This window comes from Saimiri boliviensis, chromosome 13, assembly GCF_048565385.1.
Source record: "Saimiri boliviensis isolate mSaiBol1 chromosome 13, mSaiBol1.pri, whole genome shotgun sequence".
NCBI lineage: Eukaryota > Metazoa > Chordata > Mammalia > Primates > Cebidae > Saimiri > Saimiri boliviensis.
Window position 1 is genome coordinate 96183049 of NC_133461.1, and position 20926 is coordinate 96203974.

The window sequence follows — 20926 nt, forward strand, 5'->3', positions numbered from 1 at the left end:
TTACATATAGGCATTCTTCGTGGCCTGTGTCTAACCTACATTCCTCTAGAGAGAATTTGCCTTTGCTTCTGGGAGGCATCTGGGGTGCTTCTCATTTGTGGCCACTTAATTAAACATTGAGTTTGGATTTTGTGGGGCTTCTTTGGTGGGGGTAGAGGGTGTTATAGTGTACATGGATTGCATGAATTTCAGTTCTTCACTCACAGGAAGGCAAGGTGGTAGTTAAAAATTCTCTGGGGAAATTTTATTTTTGGTTCTAGCCAAATACTAGGCCAGGAAAGCCCCTGGTCCCCACCATTGTTTCTGCTTAACAAATTTATGTTTTTGAAGTTTACCCTCTGTGGCCAATTGATTGTATCCAGGGCCCCAGTTCTTCATCCTTACTGAATTAGTTTTCCTGGAACTGCGGCAACAAATTATCACAAAGCCGATGGGCAAAAACAACAGAAATGTATTTTCTTATAGTTCTGGAGGCTGGAAGTCTCCATCAAGGCACTGGGAGAGCTGTGCTGTCGCCAGAGGCTCAGGGGAGAACCCTTCCTTGCCTCTCCTAGCTTCTGGTGGCTCTCGGCATCCCTAGGTTTGTGACCACATCACTCTTATCTCTGCTTCATGTTTACAGGGTCTTCATCCCTATGGGTCTCTCTGAATCTTCTTCTCTTATTATTAGGACACCAGTCATTGGAGTTAGCTTCCTTCTCCTCCAAATCTGAGATAATTTCATCTTGCAATCCCTCACTAATTATATCTGCAAAGATCCTGCTTCCAAATGAGATTGCGTTCTGAGGTTACAGGTGGACGTGAATTTTGAGGGGTGCTCATCAGCCCATCATACCTTCCCACACACATACCCTGTGCCATGGAACTTTACGTTGACCTCCCCCTCTGATGTTCCTTCCAGCTGTGTGACATTTTTAAGCAATAGAATGTCTCTTGCTATGGTATAGAGACTTGTAGAAGTGCAAGGGCATCTCCACTTGCTGTTCGTGCTTTCTGTCACTTCCCTGAGAGGGACCTGCTGCTGGTTTCAGGCAGAGGCTGAAAGAAACATGGAGCTGAGCAGAGTCATCCTATCATTCTATCCATTAGTATCTGAGTGGATGGCCAGATGACCTGCACAGGTGAGCCTGGCCATGATCAGCAGAACTGCCTGGCTGCCTGACTAGATGTGCGAGTAAGAAGCAGTTAGTCTTACATGTCACTGAGGAGATGTGGTTGCTTCCCACACAGTATTGTTGTGGCAACAGATACCTGATACCCCTGCTGATTGGGTATCCTTCCACCTGGCTTCATGAGAGAGGGGCCGCTGATTGAACATCCCACCATGACCAGGCCCTAGGCTTCATCTCCTGCCCCCTGGTGCTCCAGTGCCTATTAAAATAGATGTTCTGAGGTTGGGCACGGTGGTTCACCCCTGTAATCCTGGCACCGCAGGAGGCTGAAGTGGGCAGATCACCAGAGGTCAGGAGTTTGAGACCAGCCTGACCAATATGGTGAAACCCCATCTCTACTGAAATACAAGAATTGGTTGGGTGTTTTGGCGCATGCATGTAATCCCAGCTACTTGGGAGGCTGAGGCGGGAGAATCGCTTGAACCTGGGAGGCAGAGGTTGCAGTGAGGCAAGATCACGCCACTGCACTCCAGCCTGGGCAACACAGTGTGACTCTGTCTCAAAATAAATAAATAAAAATAAAATAAAATAGATGCTCTGGAACAGCAGGGATCTGCAGGAGGAAAGGCCGACACCAGGGAACATATACCTTCACGCTTTGTTTTCAGCTTCCGTCATCCAAGGAATTCCTTTCCTCTCCTGAAAATCAACTATTTAAGAAAGATTTTAAATCCAGAATTCACAGAAACACACTGATGTGAAGACGCTACTGAGCCCTTGGAACTCTCACACCTTGTGATCTCATTATGTCCACCTCCTCTCAAGCTGTGATCAAGCAAATAGGAAAGACTCTGAAAAGTTCCTTGTTCCAAGTGTCTTTCTCTACTGGCTCCTGAGGATGAGCCATTGGTCCCCACCTAGACAGGCATTGTTCTCTTGCCAGGACACTCTTTGGGATCTTACTGCAAGAGGAGCTGTGATGACGCCGAGTGACATGCACTGGAATTTTACCAGCTTTGGTGGACACACATGAAAGGTCTCTTCCTGGTACCTCCTTCACCAATTCTGTAGCCACAACTTGTTCTGGAGCCTAGGGCCAGCATTCTATAGCCCAAGGGACACTTGTGAGTCTCCAGAGTCAATGACTTACACATCACTGAAACTGCCTTGGTTTTTATCAGCGAAGTCCAGAACTGTGATCATTTCCTGCCGTCAATGCAGAGAGGATATTTTCTACTTCAGCTCAGATGGCAAATATTTTCTTCCTTGTAAAGGTTTAACATCTTCACAGCATAGGCAGTGATGTTTTGTCATGAATAAATCTTTCATAAATACCAACTGGCTGGGTTCTTCTGCTCAATCTTGAAGCCACAGAAGGTGATGAGCCCTCCTTTCCAGTTCAGGACCACGCGCTGCTCTTTCCGACTCTTCTGACTCATATTTGCAATCACATTCTTTGCCTACCCTTGCTGCTAATAGGCTGCTGGGAAGTAAACACAGTGATGAGCCTGGAAGCAGGTTAATTGAGGAAATCCATAAGCTCCTAGCATTTACCACCGAGATTCACCTCTTGGCAGAGTCCTTGCAGCTTTTCCCCAGGTGGTTGAAGTAGAATCTTCTTGGGGCTGCTATGTAGACTCGGTTGTGTTTTGGAAAATAGAAGGGAACAGCCACATCCTCCCTGGAAGTCAGGAGGCCTACAGGGCTGGACACTTTCTCTGTCTCCAGTGTGACCTAATCAGCACTGACTGAAGAATAAAGTGCCTGGGCATGTATTTGAGAGTAGAACTGAAACCCCTTGTGAAGAAAAAGAAAAGAGGAAACAAACGAGTATTTAAGTCAAGAGAGGATGACCTAACAGATGCCTTAACTGTAGTCAATGAAGGATCCCTTTACTGACTTGTTAGGGGTTCTCAGGGTAATGACAGAAGATTGCAGAGAGGAAAAAGCAGCCAGCTTTGGAAGGCAAGGCCTTTCAGATGCAGTCCCTTCCCCCAGTGTGCTCAGCGCTGTTCTCATCCCTGTCCTCTTGAACCAGCATGTGTGGCCTGTATCCCGTCTCAGAGTGAGTGAGTTCAAGTGTGAGCCGTGGAAGGAGGATTCTTTCTAATATGCCATAGCTTCACTTCACCCTCATTTGAAAAGCAACTGCATCCAATAAGCCAACGTCTGTAACCAGAATCCCAAATTTGACTTATAGTAGCATGAATAGTCAAGTTTCAGGGGACACCAAATTACAATGAGCTGAAATTTTATTAGTTTATAGCCAGAAATATAATTGTTCCAGAAACTGCACCTGGTAGTAAAACTGCATGTGGAGTTTTACATCAAGTCAAAATAAAAACATCTTCAGAGCTTAGAACCAGAGCAGAGCAGTTCATCAGCAGAATGCCCCATTCAGTGGCTCATATGACCGCAATCTGATCACTGTCTCATGTTAAGCTTAATCAGGCCGGTTCCCCCAGAATACAGAGAATTTATTGACTTCAGCTCCTGGTACCCAATTCCACAGTAGGATGGCCTTGCCGTAGAATTCTCTGTCCCATTCATGGGACTGGCAGTGCCACTGCTGAATTTGGGGGATCTGCTTTCTCTGTGACTAATGTTCTTCAGATCAACATATTCTTTCTTTAGATTTGTTCAGACCTCCAATAGAGTTACAACAGTCGTTAGCGAATTCTCTCTTAAACCTATCACCATCTCGCTATAATTCCTTGCCAGTAGTCACCCAGGTTCTGTCTACATGGAGGCACAGAAAAATTCTACACCGTCTTCCACAAGGCAACTCATCAAGAATTCATGGCTTGCTGTCTCCAGAGTTGCCATATACAATTGTGTAAATTGTGCAGTGAAAAGGGAATATGGCCGTGCAGAGTAATGTGTGAGAAGCTTGGTGTGGGGCTTCCCCCACTCTTTGGAGAGGGGCTTTTCTCTTTTTTGCACAAAGGCTAGATATGAATCAGCAAAGGGCATGGCTACTGTGATACTCTAATCTCAATATTTCTTGATTCAATAACATTTTTCAACACCTGTGATGTGCTGAACTCTCTCTGTGATGTTACCCTCTTAGGAAACTTCAGTTTTACCAAATGTGAGTGACATCCAGAATTGGCTACAATCTACCAGAAATCAATGATATGCTTATATCACCTTGATCCCTAAATTGCTACTTATTGGTAAAAGTTACAGTAACTGTTTTGAGCAGCCTCATCACTGTTGGCTTATGCTGAGCTTACGGTCCACCGAACTCTCAGGTTGTTTTTTTCTTGAAGAGTGTTGATCCCTTTAAGTCTTCTGAATCTGATGTAAAATATAAACCATGCATGAATTACTGTTAAAACCCAGTAGGTTTATTTTAGTCATTAATGCTGCTGATTGAGGGTTTAAGTTGCATGAGGTGATCCTTCAGTGTAGTGCTCTCTGATGCCTTGGCATTATTCACCAGGTGGATAACCTGTTTTCTACAGTTTTTAAAATAACAAGAAAGAAGGGAAGGAGAAGGAAAAGCAGTATTTTAGTAAACCTACTCTCTTCTAGACACTGTACTTTTGCATACATCATTCCTCCAAATCCTATGGTAATCCATGCAGATATGCATTAGTATCATTAAGCTCAGAGACACCAACTTGCTCAAAATTGTACAGCTAATAAGTTGCAAAGCCAAGATTCAGACCCAATCCTCTTTATCTTAAATGCTAAGTTGTTTCATGTTTCAACTTGAAGCCCCTGAAGTCATTCTGTACAATGCCTTACTGACCAGGACGAGAGCTCTCTGGCGTAACCTAGTGTCCTCGGTCAGGGAATGTTTAATGTCACCAGAATCAGAAAGCCCCAAATTGGATTTCCATAAGAGGCGATGTTCACCAGCTCAATAAAAAGATGGGTCCCCAAACTTTAGTACACACACACTGAGGTTTGCGAATGTCAGTATATCCCCCTGATGCTTATTTTGAGTTCAGCTCTATTCTTTTCTCTATAATTGTTATGGTTGAACTCACGCCAGTATTTATCTATGTTCTCTCTTTGAGGAACTCAGCCAGAGAAAGCTGTAGACAAAATGGGATTTTTGTGTGTGTGTGCCTTATCTCATTCCCTTGTGAACAATTCAGAATAAAATAGAATATGAGGAAACTTCAAAAAGTTTGTGGAAAAGTGGTATTAAAAGATAAAACTAAAAATATATTTTTCAACACAATCTCTGTCAAGTTCAAGACAGTTTTGTAAGTGATGATATCAGCTATTTAGCCCACTCCTAGAGAACTGAGGCTCCTTTAAACATGTTAATGCAGTTTTTTACATTATTAACTATTATTAACAATGTAACTATTATTAATAATGTAATTATTTTACGCATTTAAAAAATCCTGTATGCTTTACAGACTTCTTCTAAGTTTAGGAAACAGAATGAAGTCAGAAAGAACCAAATCAGGACTATAAGGAAGATGACTAATGATTTTCCCATCAAAGTTCTCACAAGCTTGTCTTTGTCTGATGAGAAGAATCAGCAAAAGCATTATTATGGTGAGAAGGACTTTCTGGTGGAGCTTCCCATGGGATTTTCTGTGAATGCTTTGGCTAACTTTCTCAAAGCACTCTCTTTCTAAGCAGATGTTATCATTCTTTGGCCCTCCACAAAATCAATGAGCAAAGTGCTTGAGTATCCCAAGAAACTGGTCCACTTTTTGGTTTGACTGGACTATTCCACCTCTTGGTAGCCATTGCTTTGATAGTGCTTTGTCTTCAGGATGGTACTGGGACAGCCATGTTTTGTCCCGTCACAGTTCTTTGAAGAAATGCTTCAGGGTCTTAATCCCACTTGTTTAAAATTTCCATTGAAAGTTCTACTCTTGTTGGGAACTGAGCTGAGCACAATGACCTTGGCACTAATCTAGTGGAAAGCTTGCTCAACCTTAATTTTCCAGTCATAATTGTGTAAGCTGGACCAACTGATATGTCCATAATGATGGCTACTGTTTGTACTGTTAATCATTGGTCTTCCTTAATTAGGGCATGAATAAATAAGATGAATTTTGTTTCTCACAAATTGATGTGGATGGTCACCTGCTGCAGGCTTCATCTTTAACATCCTTTCATCTCTTCTTAAAATGAGTTATCCATTAGTAAACTGCTGATTTCTTTTGGGCTTTGAACTTTTCATAAAGTATCAGTTATTTTGCCATTGTTTTACCCAAGCTTCGCCGTAAATTTGATGTTTGTTCTTGCTTCAATTCCAGCATAACTCATGTTACTATGATAGAGGTTCTTTTCTTTGTTCTTTTTTTTTTTTTTTTTTTTTTTTTTGAGACAGAGTCTCACTCCATCACCAAGTGCCAGGGTGGAGTACAGTGATGCAACCTCGGCTCACTGCAACCTCCGTCTCCCAGGTTCAAGCAATTCTTCTGCCTCAGCCTCCCAAGTAGCTGGGACTACAGGTGCGTGCCATCATGCCCAGCTAATTATTTTGTATTTTTTATTAGAGACGGGGTTTTACCATGTTGGCCAGGATGATCTTGATCTCTCGACCTCGTGATCTGCCCACCTTGGTATCTCAAGCTGGATCCTGTTCAGACATGTTAAAACAAGTTAGTATGGGTTTATTTGGGTGCAAAAAAGTTTTTAAAATCCATGCATAGTGTTTTCACAAAACACATTTTTCATGAGCTTTTTAAGAACCCCTTGTATTTGAGTTGGAATCCTGGAGATAATTTAGTCCAATTCTATCATTTTAGAGATGAAGATCCTAAAACCCAAGAAGTTAAGCAACTCTCTTAAGCCTGCAGCAGAGGTTACTAGAAGGGTCTTGTCCCTTAACTTTCAGCCAGGAAAACCTCCCATCACAGCACACTGCCTCTCTTTTCATCTCAAAATGACAGTGAATTTTCTTCTTTTTTTTCTTTTTCTTTTTCTTTCTTTTTTTTTTTTTGAGATGGAGTTTCGCTCTTGTTACCCAGGCTGGAATGCAGTGGCGCAATCTCGGCTCACTGCAACCTCCGCCTTCTGGGTTCAGGCAATTCTCCTGCCTCAACCTCCTGAGTAGCTGGGATTACAGGCATGTGCCACCATGCCCAGCTAATTTTTTGTGTTTTTAGTAGAGACGGGGTTTCACCATGTTGACCAGGATGGTCTCGATCTCTTGACCTCGTGATCCACCCGCCTCAGCCTCCCAAAGTGCTGGGATTACAGGCTTGAGCCACCGCGCCCGGCTGACAGTGAATTTTCTAAATCAAGCTGTAAATAAGAATATCTCTTTCACATCTAACCATCTCTGGTAGACAATGACTACTTTGACCCTAACTGGCATTCTACAGTGTTTTGAGGGGCCTGGTTTTTCCCTAGCCTGCATTCCAGGCCCTGTGCTACCCCTGTCTTCCCCTCTGTGTGTGGTCCTCCACCCTTTTTTCTCACCTGGCCCTTGTGCAGTACTCCATGCACAACAGCAATCAATAACCTCCTTATTAATTAAATGACACTTTATAAAAGCTCTCCTCCAGGGGCTGTGAGAAAGCCAGCTTTGGCTAGCTGTAAAGTTTTCAGTAATCATTTAAGAAAAAAATGTTATTCATCATCTTTATGGCAGATCACGGCCGCCACATTCTCCCCAGGAGTTCAATCCATCAAGCTCCTCAATGCAAGAATGGTTAACAAGGTCCCTGTCACTCTGGGTGAAATATACAAGCCTCACCAGAGGCTGCTGACTCCCACCAGGATCAAAGTTGTAGGCACCATTCCAGCCCAGCATCCTCCACTGCAGAAGCTAGGAAGACAGCCTTGCCTTCCTTCCTATCTTTATTTGGAGAATACAGGTGGAAAAGAAAGAATCCTTCAAAGTTTCCTCCTCTCATGAAAATCGGTTCCTGTGTGCAAGATATCTGCCATTATGCACCTAACCTTTTATATCTGAGATATTCAAGAGAAAATGGTTTGACAGTGGTAATAGGTAGGCTCTTTGAGATTTCCATCTCTTTTGGCCATATTTCACATTAATAATAACTGTCATAACGATTAGCTATACAACATTTTGCAAAGTGATTTTAATGATGCTATCTCAGTTGATCCTCACCTCAGCCTTATAAAATAGACAAAGCAGGGGTTATTGACATTCTCATTTTGCAGATGAGTACACGGAAGCATGTGCATGGTCAGTTGGATTCCGGTGGTATTGAGTTTGAGCTCAGATTTGGCTTCAGATCCCATGTGTTGCAAATGATTATATCACCTTGCCTTCTATCCTCATCTCCCTTGCTGCTTTGTGTGTAGCACAACTGCATTTTTAATTAAGTTGTTTTTCATAGTTCTTTCCATTCTCCTGTATCAGAAACACTTTACCTTAAATAAAATGCTCAATAACAAGATAAGATGCCATGTTTGGACTTTCCAGTCAACTCAGAGTGGACAGAAGACTTTATGTTGCTCTAGCACCTATGCTGAAAACTTCAGACTGTGTGGGGTCCACTCCTTTGAGCCCTGGGGCGACTGTGAACAAGCCTGAGCTTTTCTCTGACTACTGATGCTTGGGGAGAGGTAAATCAGTTCATCATATGAGGAGCAGCTCATGCTGTCTGTTTCTCCAGCAACTAAAATCAGAGGTTGGAGAAGATCTGAACTGATCAGGTGTGACCAGGTCACACCTCGAAGTTGTATATGCACATGAGTCGATGTGTGTGTATCTGTAGAAAGGCAATAGGACATAACCAGTTTCAATTTATTCTCTGTACCTGCACTATGTGGAGTGCTTTCACATAGGTTGTTTTTATTGAATTCTAATCCCTCGAAGTGGATACTCTTATCATTTTTTTCAGACAAAGAATTGAAACTCAGAGAGGCTGTGACTTGACATTCAGTGACATACCTCCTTTTCCCCTCCTCCACCACAGAGTCCATGGAAGTATGGGCCACACTGCTTCCTCTTGGATGTATGTTCTATCAGCATGTCCCTGTGAGATGTAGCCTGATTCTTCTGTCATTACTATCAATTCTAGTCTTGACTAACAGGACCCAGGCCATTGAAATAGTATGGTGTTCACTCATCATTCAGGAATGGGAATGGGAGGAAGGCTACAGTTCTGCCCTGGGGCCTTAGCTTTTCCTTCCATGGTTTTGGCTGCAGACTCAGAGAGATGGGAGCAGGAGGCTTCTGAGTGAGTATCCATGATTTTCTGCCTGTCTTCTGCTTGCTTTTGACATGCTGAGCCACTCTGATTTACTGGCCACCCCAGGGCTGAAAGCCGGTGTTAGAATTCCGTGCAATGGAAATGGTTTCTGCCGGCAAAAGTAGAGAAACATTAACTCATAAGAACAGGTGTTTGTTCAGAATGATGGTGACTAGAGCCTGATGTGTTCCCCTGTATGTCCTCCTGGGAGGTAGTGGGCAGAGAAGAAAAGGACTCAAGTGAGGTTAGGGAAAAACAAAGGAGGAACCAAAAAAGGAGAAAAGAGACTTGTAGGAGGGAACATACAATTTTTTTCAGCTGTCCAGTTTCTATCCCTTTTAAGTTCTTTCTACACCCCAGAAACTTCCCTTTCCTCTCCTACAGATGGCCCATGGCTGTAACTACTACCAAATTCACAGAGGCACACTGGTGCCCAGCTCTCACTCTCTTGAGCAGTCTGGAAGAATTGCAAAATCCCTTCCCGCTCAGTTCAGCTGGAATTGGTGACACAATAAAAAAGAACATTAGATAGATAGATAGATAGATAGATAGATAGATAGATAGATAGATAGATAGATAGGTGGATGGAGTCAGTGTCTACAGATACATAAAAATGAGCAAGTTGATGAGGTCCTGGTGCTTCAGTGTAATTTAACTAAAGACTAGCCACAGTAAAGAATACAGGCTACACAAGTCCACCTACTCAGAAACGTCCAAGAGTTCCCCCTTTCCAAATCTTTCATATTTTTTTGTCCCTGGCACATTCACCCTTTCTAGAGGAGAGAAACATTTTGAATGCTTACTATGTGAAACCACTTGTATTCATCAGACATCTTCTTGTAATAAGTGAGATACTAACTCAAAATAACTGAGAAATAACAAGGACAAACATTGATCCTTCAATCAAAGCTTGAAAAGGCAAGAGGAGGAATTGCTGCCTCCTGGCTCTTCATCTGTCCTCAGACCTGAGTCCAGGTTAGGGCTCATTCTCTCAGGTTCCTTTGCAGGGGGAGCTGGAGCCAGCAACAGTTCTGGAGGTCCTGGTTTTAGGAGTGGTGAACAAAGGGATACGGGATCAGGTTGTCAGCTCAGCTTCCGAATGAAGATCTTGGGGAATAACTCCAAGACGCTGGACATGGACCACGTGGTTTATCCTAACCAGCCTCACAGCCAAAGACTGGGATGAGTTGAGTATATGGTCCCTGCCCCAGTCTGCAACCGAGGGAATGGGGTGTTGGGTGGGTAACTTTGCAAGCTATGATAATGAGAGTGGAGGTGGATTCATACACAACAGGAATTGGGGGTGATGACACTCAGAAAAATTGGAACATGAACCCCACTAACATAAAGCGGCGGATGCTCACTGAAGTAATGGAGTGCATCATTTCATGTAATCTTCAGGCCAACACTACTACTTAACAAGCTCAGTGAGGCAGGGCCCTGGGTGTGTTGCACGCCATATCCCTAGTAGCTGGTATAGGACCTGGCTCATAGCAGATCCTCAAATATGTGCTGAGTGAAGGTGAGCTGCGGGCTATTATGAAGCCCATTTTATGAAGCTTGGCAGGGTGAAAGAACTGGCAGAAGGAAAGGGTTTGACCTCAGTGCTGTCTGGCCTGCCTCTCCTCCTTGCACCCCATGGACTTGCCCCCTGCTGTACAGTGCCATGAGCTTCCTGATCATCACAGGTTTGCAGCCAGAGCCAGGCTCCACACAAGGGTCTGTCGAATAGGGCCCTTCCTTGTCTATGAAAAGGCAAGGGAGAAAAGTGTAGCAGATGAGACCAGCTCGGCTGGTGTGAGGCAGGCCAGGCAGGAGATGGAGGATGAGGAAAAATTAGAACCAACCCTGGGGAAACCTGCCCTGGTCTCCTGAGCAGGTGCCAGGCAGGCCGGGGCATGCCATCTGGGGCCCCTGTTGGATTCAGAAGTAGTCCAGGTAGCTGTCAGGATCCAAGTGACGCTGGGAGGAAGATGGGTAAGCTGGTGACACTAGATAGCAGGTTGATGGAGGTGTGTTTTGGGGGCAAAAAAGTTATTTGAGAGCAGGATTCTAGCCACACAAGTAGGACCCAGGCATGGTGACCAGGCCCCAGCCAAGTCAGCTGAGGTCCAAGTAGGAGCTTCCAACATCAGTGAGAAGCTGCGGTGCCAGGCAAGATGGCTGAGGCAGAGGCAGCATGGTAGGACAAGGCCATGGATTGTCTGCCAGTGGGTGCCCAGAGCACGCCCCGATAAACTGAATAGGAAAGTAACAACCAGACTCATCCCAGACTCTCCCCTGACCACACACCCTCATGGCAGCTCCTGTCAGGAAGGCTGGGGGGAAAAAAGGGACTGGAAGAAGAGAGCAGCAGGAAAACAATCACACTGGAGTCAAAAGGAGCAGACAGGCTGGGCGTGGTGGCTCCTGCCTGTAATTTCAGAACTTTGGGAGGCCAAGGTGGGCAGATCACTTGAGGTCAGGAGTTCGAGACCAGCCTGGTCAACATGACAAAACTCTGTCTCTACTAAAAATACAAAAGTTAGCCGGGCCATGACCCTGCAATCACAGTTACTTGGGAGGCTGAGGCAGAAGAATTGCTTAAACCAGGGAGGTGGAGGTTGCAATGAGCTGAGATCATGCCACTGCACTTCAGCCTGAATGCAGAGTAAGACTGTCACACATAAAAAGAGCAGGCAAAACCCACCCTTCCGGGTAGTGGAGTGGTTTTGGCTGCTTCTGTGTCTCTCTCTTCCCCAGCCAGGCCCCTCTGGGGCTGCCCCACCCCATCTCGCCCCACCTTTTTCCTCTTGCCGACCTCGTGGCCGGCACTGTACATCGCAGTTTCCTTCAATTTTCCAAACTTAGACACTGTGATTGCCCCACAGCTGTGCACCCAAATCCCCTTTTGTCCACAGCCAGCTCTGCCAAAGTATCCGGCTGGGCAAATCTGGAAACTGAGCCCTGCCGCTGTACTTTCTAGCCAAGTCCTCGCTGGGCTCCTGGCAGAACCGAGCCTGCCCCTGTGCCGGTGCACCCTTCACAGTGAGGGGCACTCTCCTGGTATCCTGGGGTGACATGGAATAGAAGAGTCTCTCAGGCCAGCGTCAGAAAAAAAAATAAAGCAGGGAGCTGCAATATCATCATTCGTGTTTAACTACTCTCTCGATTAGTTGCCATTAAACCAGAGAGAGGCCCCAGTGTCCATGTCACCTCATACTTTAGAAATTGGATTCAGCCACCAAGAGCAGATAAGTGCTTATGATTGGCTGCCCCGGAGGAGATGTGGAGGCTGCTGCTTCCCCGAGAGCTGCCCCACAGCTCCCAGGGCAGGAGGCCTTCTGGCCCCAGCCCTATGCCTTCCGGCCTGCTATCCCCAAGCACCCGGCCTCTGGTCAATACAGAGCAGACTCTGGCCTCCCACAGCAGTGGAGCCTCCCTTGCCTGCAGAGCTATGCCCGCTGAGCTAACAGAGAAGCAGAGGGTGGGGGACAGAGCTATTAGCTCCTCTGAAGAGCGCTCCCTTGATCAAATAAATGAACTGCACTGTTTACTGTGTAAACTTGGACTGAAGCAGCCTCACCGAGGGGGGCTCATAACAAGGGCTGTTAATATTTATGGCTGACATCGGCGGCTCCTGGGGACACAGTAAAGAGCCTATCGCCCCCTGAGCTGAAGTGGCTACCACCTTCTAGCAGACGCAGAGAGGAGGAGGGAGGAGCGGGGAGTAGGGTGGTGGGATGGGTGATGTGTGCCCAGCAGTACCCAAAGCCTTCCTGATCTGGATCTCAGAGTCCATGCAGGATGTGGAAGTGTCTGCTGAACACCCATTACGCACAGATCATTGAGCCAGTGCTGAAGATGTAAGGGCTTCTGGAAACACTGAGTAGCCAGAGGAATGAGTGCTACCACAGAGATTTGAGGTTCAAGCTGGAGTTGGCCCCTTGTCGCTGGGTTAGGGGAGGGTTCCCAGATTAGAAGGATGTGGTTTCCAGATGAGCAGCCTGGGAAGCCAGGGGATCTTAACATATGGAAAGTGGGCTCCCAGGACTGGGGGACTCAGGATCTGTCCTGCACGTCTGTTTCATTCTTTCCCAGAAAGCCTCCCTGACCTCTTCTCCAGCTCTCTCCTAGACCAGGAGCCCCAATTTGAGGCCCTCAAAGCTGTTAAGAGTGGGCTGGCAGGAGAGGAGGCTGCAGGGGAGACAGTGAGAAGACCCTGAGAGAGCTTAGCTCCTCCCTTGACGTGCCTGTCTCAGGGCCCCTAGGGGCAGCTGCCCTCCCTGGGTAGGCCAGACACTGATCTTAGGTACCCAGGACAATTTCTGGCCTAAGCGATCCACCCTGGCTCTAGGCCTGCTCTGCCAGCCCTACTAACTGTGTGAGATTGGGCAAAGAACTTTCCTTCTCTGGTCTGATTCTGATTTTGCGCAAGAAGGCATTTGGGCCAGATAGGATTCATTAGCTTGCCCTAATCTAACCTGAATGGCTTGAAGAAGCCAGCCCCAGGATGTGTACATGCATGGAGAAAAGTAGCAAGGGGGAGGGGAGTGCCAGCCAAGGCGCTATGGTCCAACGCCGGGCTCTCTAGGGTCCGAGAATCCCCAAAGTGTAGGCTACAGCATATGTGTACCTATAGCATTCATTATTCTTAAGTATCTCAGAAACAGTTCAGAACCACTGCATGCAGCTCTGGTTAAGGTTCTTTTAAATCCTGAGATCCTCTAGTTCTAAAACTCCCACGCCCTATGGAAGTCTCTCTCTGAATTACGTTGTGGACAGGGCTGTCTAAGCCTCTCTGCATGCACAATGGGGCTGCCTTGTGGAGTGGGGAGGTCACTGGGGCTGGCACTCATGTGGTGGATTCACATAGCACAAGCTTGAGAGCACAGCTTCTAGAGTTAGACCTGAATTGGAATCTGAGCTCTCTGATTATAGGGATGTCTAGAAGTCTTAGTGTCTTCATCTGTGAAATTGGCATAATAATGCAGGGTGAATCTCTGTCTGAAAACACAGGTGAATACATAATGAGTTGTTTATGGATAGTACATTACAGTCCCTGAGGAAATAATTCTGTGTTTGGGTTGCATGACCACTTCACAGTAGCATTTACATCAGAGGGTGGGTTAGAGGATGGTATGCAATGATGAATACAAATTCCCTGACACAATGCATGTGCCAATACATGTCACCAATAATAATGATTATTGTAACGTTTATCTCTGTGCCATGAAGATAAGTATCCTGGGCTAATGTGCTCCATTCGCCTCCTGTCTCTACGAGGTGGTGCCCCAGATTACGAGCACACCCTCAATTTCTGCCCAAGTGCAGTGTGGAGGGAGGATTCCTGAATTTGGAGGCCTCAATGGGAGCAGATAGACCCAAGAGGGGGCAAACCAGGAGTCTAGGAGTCTAGACAAGTCACTGGAGGCCCAGAGGGTCTTGCGAGGACAGCAGACATGTGGCTTACAGGGGAAGGGGACAGGCAGGCAGCAGAGTCCATCAGTGGCTGAGACAGTGGTCCAAGGGAGGCCGCCTAATTTATAGCACCCCATGGTCCCCAAGTGCTGATTGTGGTCCAAGAGGAGCCAGAGACCAGCAGGTGAGTTCTGTTCTTGATTGCTGTGGGTTCCCAGGTGCTGTGATTACTTCTCAGCAGGTGGGAGGGGTGGCCAAAGTAAAAGCAATGCAAATGGTGTGGGCAGCTGAGCAGCGTTTCTAAGAGCAGAGAGGACCCGATTCTCCTTGCAAGCCTGCATCTCAGATGCGGCTCCTTCTTCATCATTCTTTCATTAAAATGGAGCCCGGAACTTTGCAGGGGTGGGGCATAGTAGCTGTTGGGTAGGAATGCTTAGAGAAGCTAGAAGATCTCTCCTGAGTTCTTCAAATGAGAGTCAGATCCCTAAGGGTTCAGGATGAAGCAATTGGAAGGTTGGGAGGCTGTTTGATGGATGGAAAAAACTAAAAAAAAATCTATTAGCAGTGCTTTGAGCTCCTTGGAGAACAGTTCCTGAGGAAGCCAAGTAAACAGCTTCCTGATACCCAAGATTTGTTAGTTAAGCACATTGAACAGGCTCTGGGAGGAGGGGCAGACAGCTGTAGAACCCGACTTTTCAGCCTCCTGGCCGCAGGAGAGAGGACACTGGTCTCAGTGTCCCTCCATATAAGGGATGGGGCTGCTTCACCTCAGGAGGGAGGCCTGGTCCATGGGGAAACTCCAAGTAGAGTGGACAGGGCAAGGGCTGATCTGGGCACACAGTGGCACATGTGTTGTGCTGCCCTTCTTGACCCCATGAGCTGTGTGTCCTGCAGAGCTAGCAACACTGGACATGTCCCGGAGAAAAGCCACCCTGGCCTCACTTCAGGGGACTCTGGGCAGGACTGTCTGCCTGTGGATACCAGCATCTCTTCAGGGGGCATCGTGCATCTGGTTTAAGCCAAGGAGAACCTGGGCTCCTCTCCTGATGTGCACATGCTCCTGGGAAATGTAATGCATGGAAGCGCTGTGTCTTCTTTACGGGAGGTTGTTTAGATCAGAGAGTTCCTTGATTGGGAAAGGGAGGCCAAAGCGGAGAAATAAAAGTCAGCACTAAGAGGAAGAGGAGGGGTGGAAGATGGAGGCTGCTTCTCCACCCAGCCTGAGGGAGGCCGATTCCAAACCTTACCCGGGATCCCCTCAGCCTTCCCAGGGACTGGAAGCTTGCTTCAGAAGAGGCCCAAGGAAGAGAGGAACGAGGAGAAGGAGCTGGGGATAGAGAAGAGAACTCCTGTGGGCTGATACCAGGAACTTTCTTGCTTTTTTTCTCCCCAAGGAGTCTTCGGGCCAGTCCAGTCAGGGCCACTGTCCTGGTTCTGGGGAGGAGACCTGGATGAGCCACTGATTCTCCTCCAACCCCCTCCCTCCTTCATCCGGTGGCTTTCCTGTATGGCCCAATTCCACTTGGTGTCATTCCTACAAAGGGCTGTGAAAATAAATGTCTGGTCAATGGAATCCTCCTGTGGAGGAGTCATAGAAGGGAAGGAGTACTAGGTGGGCCTCTTGTATGGAACAGAAAAATCCTGAAAGTAAGGTAAATACGTCCAGTCTGGCTGCCACCCCAAATCACCCAGGTCTAACTCGGCCAGCCGTTCCCAGACAAAAGGCTGAGTCTCACCCCCATGTAAGAATCATGAGTTGCTCTGATGCCAGGCTTCTGGGAAATGCCCCATTTTAACCAGGTGGAAACCTAGCCTCTCCATCACAGCCTGAGAGAGAGGCCTCACACCCAGCACCCAGCAGTACCTCCCACAGTTCCGAGGCTGCACAAAGCCAGACAAGTTTGAAGACAAAGAGAAGGAACTCTCCTTTCTTCATGTAAATGACGCGTGCACACATAATCCTTGCTGAGAACATGATAAGGAAATGGATGTTCCAAGATGGGCTTGTTCCAGTGTCCAGCTGTGTCATGCTGAGTCCCTGGGTGCTGAGGAGGGTAGTTGGTGAAAGGATGCTGGTAGCTGGGAAGAACTGGGTGAAATTCTGAGTTGGCCATAGGCATTGTCCCTGTCTGTCCACACTCTGTGCAGCGTCGCCCCTAGTGAGACTCCCAGGATGGGGCTCCTCCACAGCAGGTGGGCAGAAGAAAATTGCAGAGGAAGTACATGGAGCCAGGGGGCTTGGGAAGGAGGCAGGGGCTGAGGGAAGCTGTCATAGCCTCACCCATTCCTTTCTATGTGGTTCGAGTTCAGGCTGTTGACGACTGTCCTTGGTGTTTCTGGCTGGGAGGAGAGGGTCTGTCTCCTGTTCCCACCATTGCTTTCTGCACTTAACTTTCCCCTAGCCTCAGCTTCCCCCTTAACTCTGCCAGCTTATTTATTACTCACAGTGATTGAAAGGTAGAGACATTTGTTTCCTTTTTATTTTATTTGTTTATTTTTCGAGACGAGTCTCACTCTGTCGCCTAGGCTGGAGTACAGTGGTATGATCTTGGCTCAATACAACCTCCACCTCCTGGGTTCAAGTGATTCTCCCACGTCTGCCTCTCTGGTAGCTGGGATTATAGGTGTGGACCACCACATCCAGCTAAGACATTTACTTCCTTTGGAAAGATAAGGAAACAGACTCAAGGTTGTTGAAGACCTCTCTGCCTGGGAAGTACAGAGCTGGGATGTACATACAGTTTCCTGACTGACAGGCCAGTTGTTCTGCTATTATGCACACTGCACCTGTGGTACACTCTGGAAGATCCTGTCATTGGACCTCATCTAAATTTGTCCTTCCAAGACTGCTGCCCAAGTCTCAAACTCATAATTTCATTTTCACTTAAAAGTAAGGCTGGCCTTTAGAGTAAGAAGCAGAGTGGTCTGGATGGGTAAGCTCCACTTTCCAATCTGGCAGAGGAGGAACCTTTTGTGTGTGATGTGCCCAGGCGTATTGCAGAATCAGTAACCATGAACTCCTCTGAACCTCTAAGATATAAGCCATTCCAGTTGTTAGAGGTACCATGGGCCATAAGGATGGGCAGAAGGGCAACCTCTTTAAAACCATCAAGAGAAACTACATGTCATTCCAAGATTGAAAAACCAGTATGGCTAGGATGTAAATTCTCTCAGATTCATCTATAGATTCCACACAGTCACAATCAAAATTCAAGCAGACTTTTTTAAAAAATAGAATTTGACAAGCTGGTACTAAAACATGTATAGAAATGCAAAACATCTAAAATAGCCCAAATGATTTTGAAAAAGAACTGGGTTGGAGAACCCACCCTCCCTGACTGTAAGACCTACTGAAGAGCTATTTTATTCAAGACTGCATAGCACTGGCATAGGGTAGACTTATATATCAATGAGGCAGAATAGAGAGTCAAGAAATAGACCCATACATGTGTGTCCAATTTATTCTCAACAGAGGAGGCAAGACAATTTGATGAATGAAAGGAAAATCTTTTCAACAAACTGTGCTGGAACAACTAGAAGTCCATACAGAAAAGAAAAGAGAAAAAGGAATCATGAGTCTTTATCTTTACTTCATACCATACTAAAAATTTAACTTGAAATGGATTTAGACCTAAATATAAAAGCCAACAATAGACTTTTAGAAAAAGCTGTAGGAGAAAACCTACTCACAATCTTGAGTTAAGCAGATATTTCTTAGGACACAAAAAGCATAAACCATTAACAAAAAACTGTGATAAATTCAGCTTTATGAAAATTTAGAACTTCTGTTCTTTGAAAACTATCATTAAGAAAGGACAAGCCACAGATCAGAAGAAAATATTTATAATACATATATATATCTGACAAAGAACTTATATCCAAAATATATTAAGAATTCTTACTACTTAATAATAAGACAACTTAATAAAAAAATTAGCAAAATATTTCACAGACACTTCCCTAAAGAAGATACAGGAATGTCCAACAAGACCTCAAAAAGATGGTGAACATTATTAGTTCATCAGAAGAAGTGTAAATCAAAACTACTATGGATATTATTATACACTCAGTGGAATAGTTAAAATAAAAAAGACTGATAGCTTAGTATCTGGAACAATAATCCCACATGTGATGCTGGTATGAATAAAGTGGTCCAACTCCTTTCGAAAACAGTTTGATAGTTTCTAGTAAAGTTAAACATATATTTATCATATGAGATGCCAGCTGAAAACTTAAGTATTTAGTAAAGTAAAAGAAAAACATATGTCCCCAAAAAGCCTTACACGGGAAATACAAAGTACACAGTAGCTCCAAATTGCTGTGTCATAATAAATTCGAACACATGTCAATCAACAGGTGAATGAATAAACAAACTGTAATCTGGAGAGCTTCACAGCTTGACTTAAATTCAGCCATGTCAAGAATCATCTTTTTAAATGACAAACATAGGTTTGTAATGTCATACTAGTCAGCAATTTAAAAAGAGGAGCTCATGATGCATTCAACAATGTGGATTAGTCACACTATATTCTGCTTCGTGAAATAAGCCAGGCATAAAACAGTACACATCATAAGATTATGTTCATATCAATCTCTAGAAAAGACTGATCAGTAGTCACAGCAATTGTAAATAGTGCTGTAGTGAACATATGTGTGCATGTATCTTTGTAATAGAACGGTTTATATTTCTTTGGGTATATACTCAATAATGGAATTGCTGCATCAAATGTTATTTCTGGTTCTAGATGTTTGAGGAATTGCCATAGTGCCTTCCACAATGGTTGAACTAGTTTACCTTCCCATCAGTAGTGCACAAGTGCTCTTATTTCTCTGCAGCCTCGCTAGCATCTATTGCTTTTTGCCTTTTTAATAATGGCCATTATGACTGGCATGAGATAGTATCTCATTGTGGTTTTAATTTGCATTTCTCTAATGATCAGTGGTGTTGAGCTTTTTTTCATGATCATTGGCCACATGAATGTCTTCTTTTGAGAAGTGTCTGTTCATGTCCTTTGTCCACTTTTTGATGGGGTTGTTTGATTTCTTGTAAATTTGTTTAACTTCCGTGTAGATTCTGGATATTAGACCTTTGTCTGATTGCAAAAATTTTCTCCCAGTCTGTGGTACACATACATGTGGAATACTATGCAGCCATGAAAATGAATGAGATCATATTCTATGCAGGGACATGAATGGAGCCAGAAGCCATTATCCTCAGCAAACCAAATGTAGGAACAGAAAACCAAATACCGCATGTTCTCACTTATAAGTGGGAGCTGAGCAATGAGAACATGTGGACATGGGGAGGGGAACAACACACACTGAGGGCTGTTGGGGGTTGAAGTAGATGGAGGGAGAGCATTAGAAGAAACTAGTCAATGAATGCTGGGCTTAATACCTAGGTGGTGTGTTGGTTAAGTGCAGCAAACCATTGTGGCACACGTTTACCTATGTAACAAACCTGCACATCCTGCACATGTACCCTGGAACTTTAAAAATAAAGTCACAGCAAACAGATCAGGATTGTCTAGAGCCAGCCGTGGAGACTAAGTGTGTAAAGGCACAATGAAACATTTTGAGATAATACAAATATCCTACACTTCTAGTTTTTATAGAGACAGGGTCTCACTGTATTGCTCAGGCTGGTCTCAAACTCTTGGGATCAAGCAATCCTCCCACCTAGACCTCCCAAAGTGTTAGAATTATAGGTATGAGCCACTGTACCCAGCTCCAGTGTTTTATATCTTGATTGTAGTGGTGGATAGAAAGATATATACATTTGTGTGAGTATATGCATGTATATATATATCTGAAAATATATTTTTATTATGTACTATTTGGAGTGAACATTTAAAATGAGTGCATTTTATTGTATGTAAGTTGTTACTCATTAAAGTGGCTGTAAAAAGACAACATATATCAATTTCTTCTCACCTGCTTACTTCTAATTGTAACAGTCCCCACTACATTTAAAGCCCAGATTCCTCATTGTGTTCTACAAGGCCCTGCATGGTCTGGTGCCATCTCTCACCTCTGTCCCCATGGTCACTGTCTTCCAGGCACACTGGCCTCCCGTTATTCCCTACTGTGGCCCTCCCCCCAGGTAGCCCCCTTGCCTGGAATTCTCTATGCCCAGCTCTGTGTCTCTTGCCTTTAGGGTCTCCACCCCAACAGTTTTCTACTCAGCCTTTACTCCCTCAGAGTCACCATCATTCTATCTCCAGTTTAAATGTCATCCCTCTATTAGACACTCTTTACTCTTTT

At 45.2% G+C, this 20926-nt stretch overlaps 1 long non-coding RNA gene across 1 annotated transcript in view; it reads left to right on the forward strand.

Annotated features, from left to right (window-relative positions):
* LOC141580858 (uncharacterized) overlaps nucleotides 1-20926 on the forward strand; it is a 565368-nt gene that overhangs the window by 398883 nt on the left and 145559 nt on the right. The gene's annotated exons all lie outside the window — the stretch shown is intronic.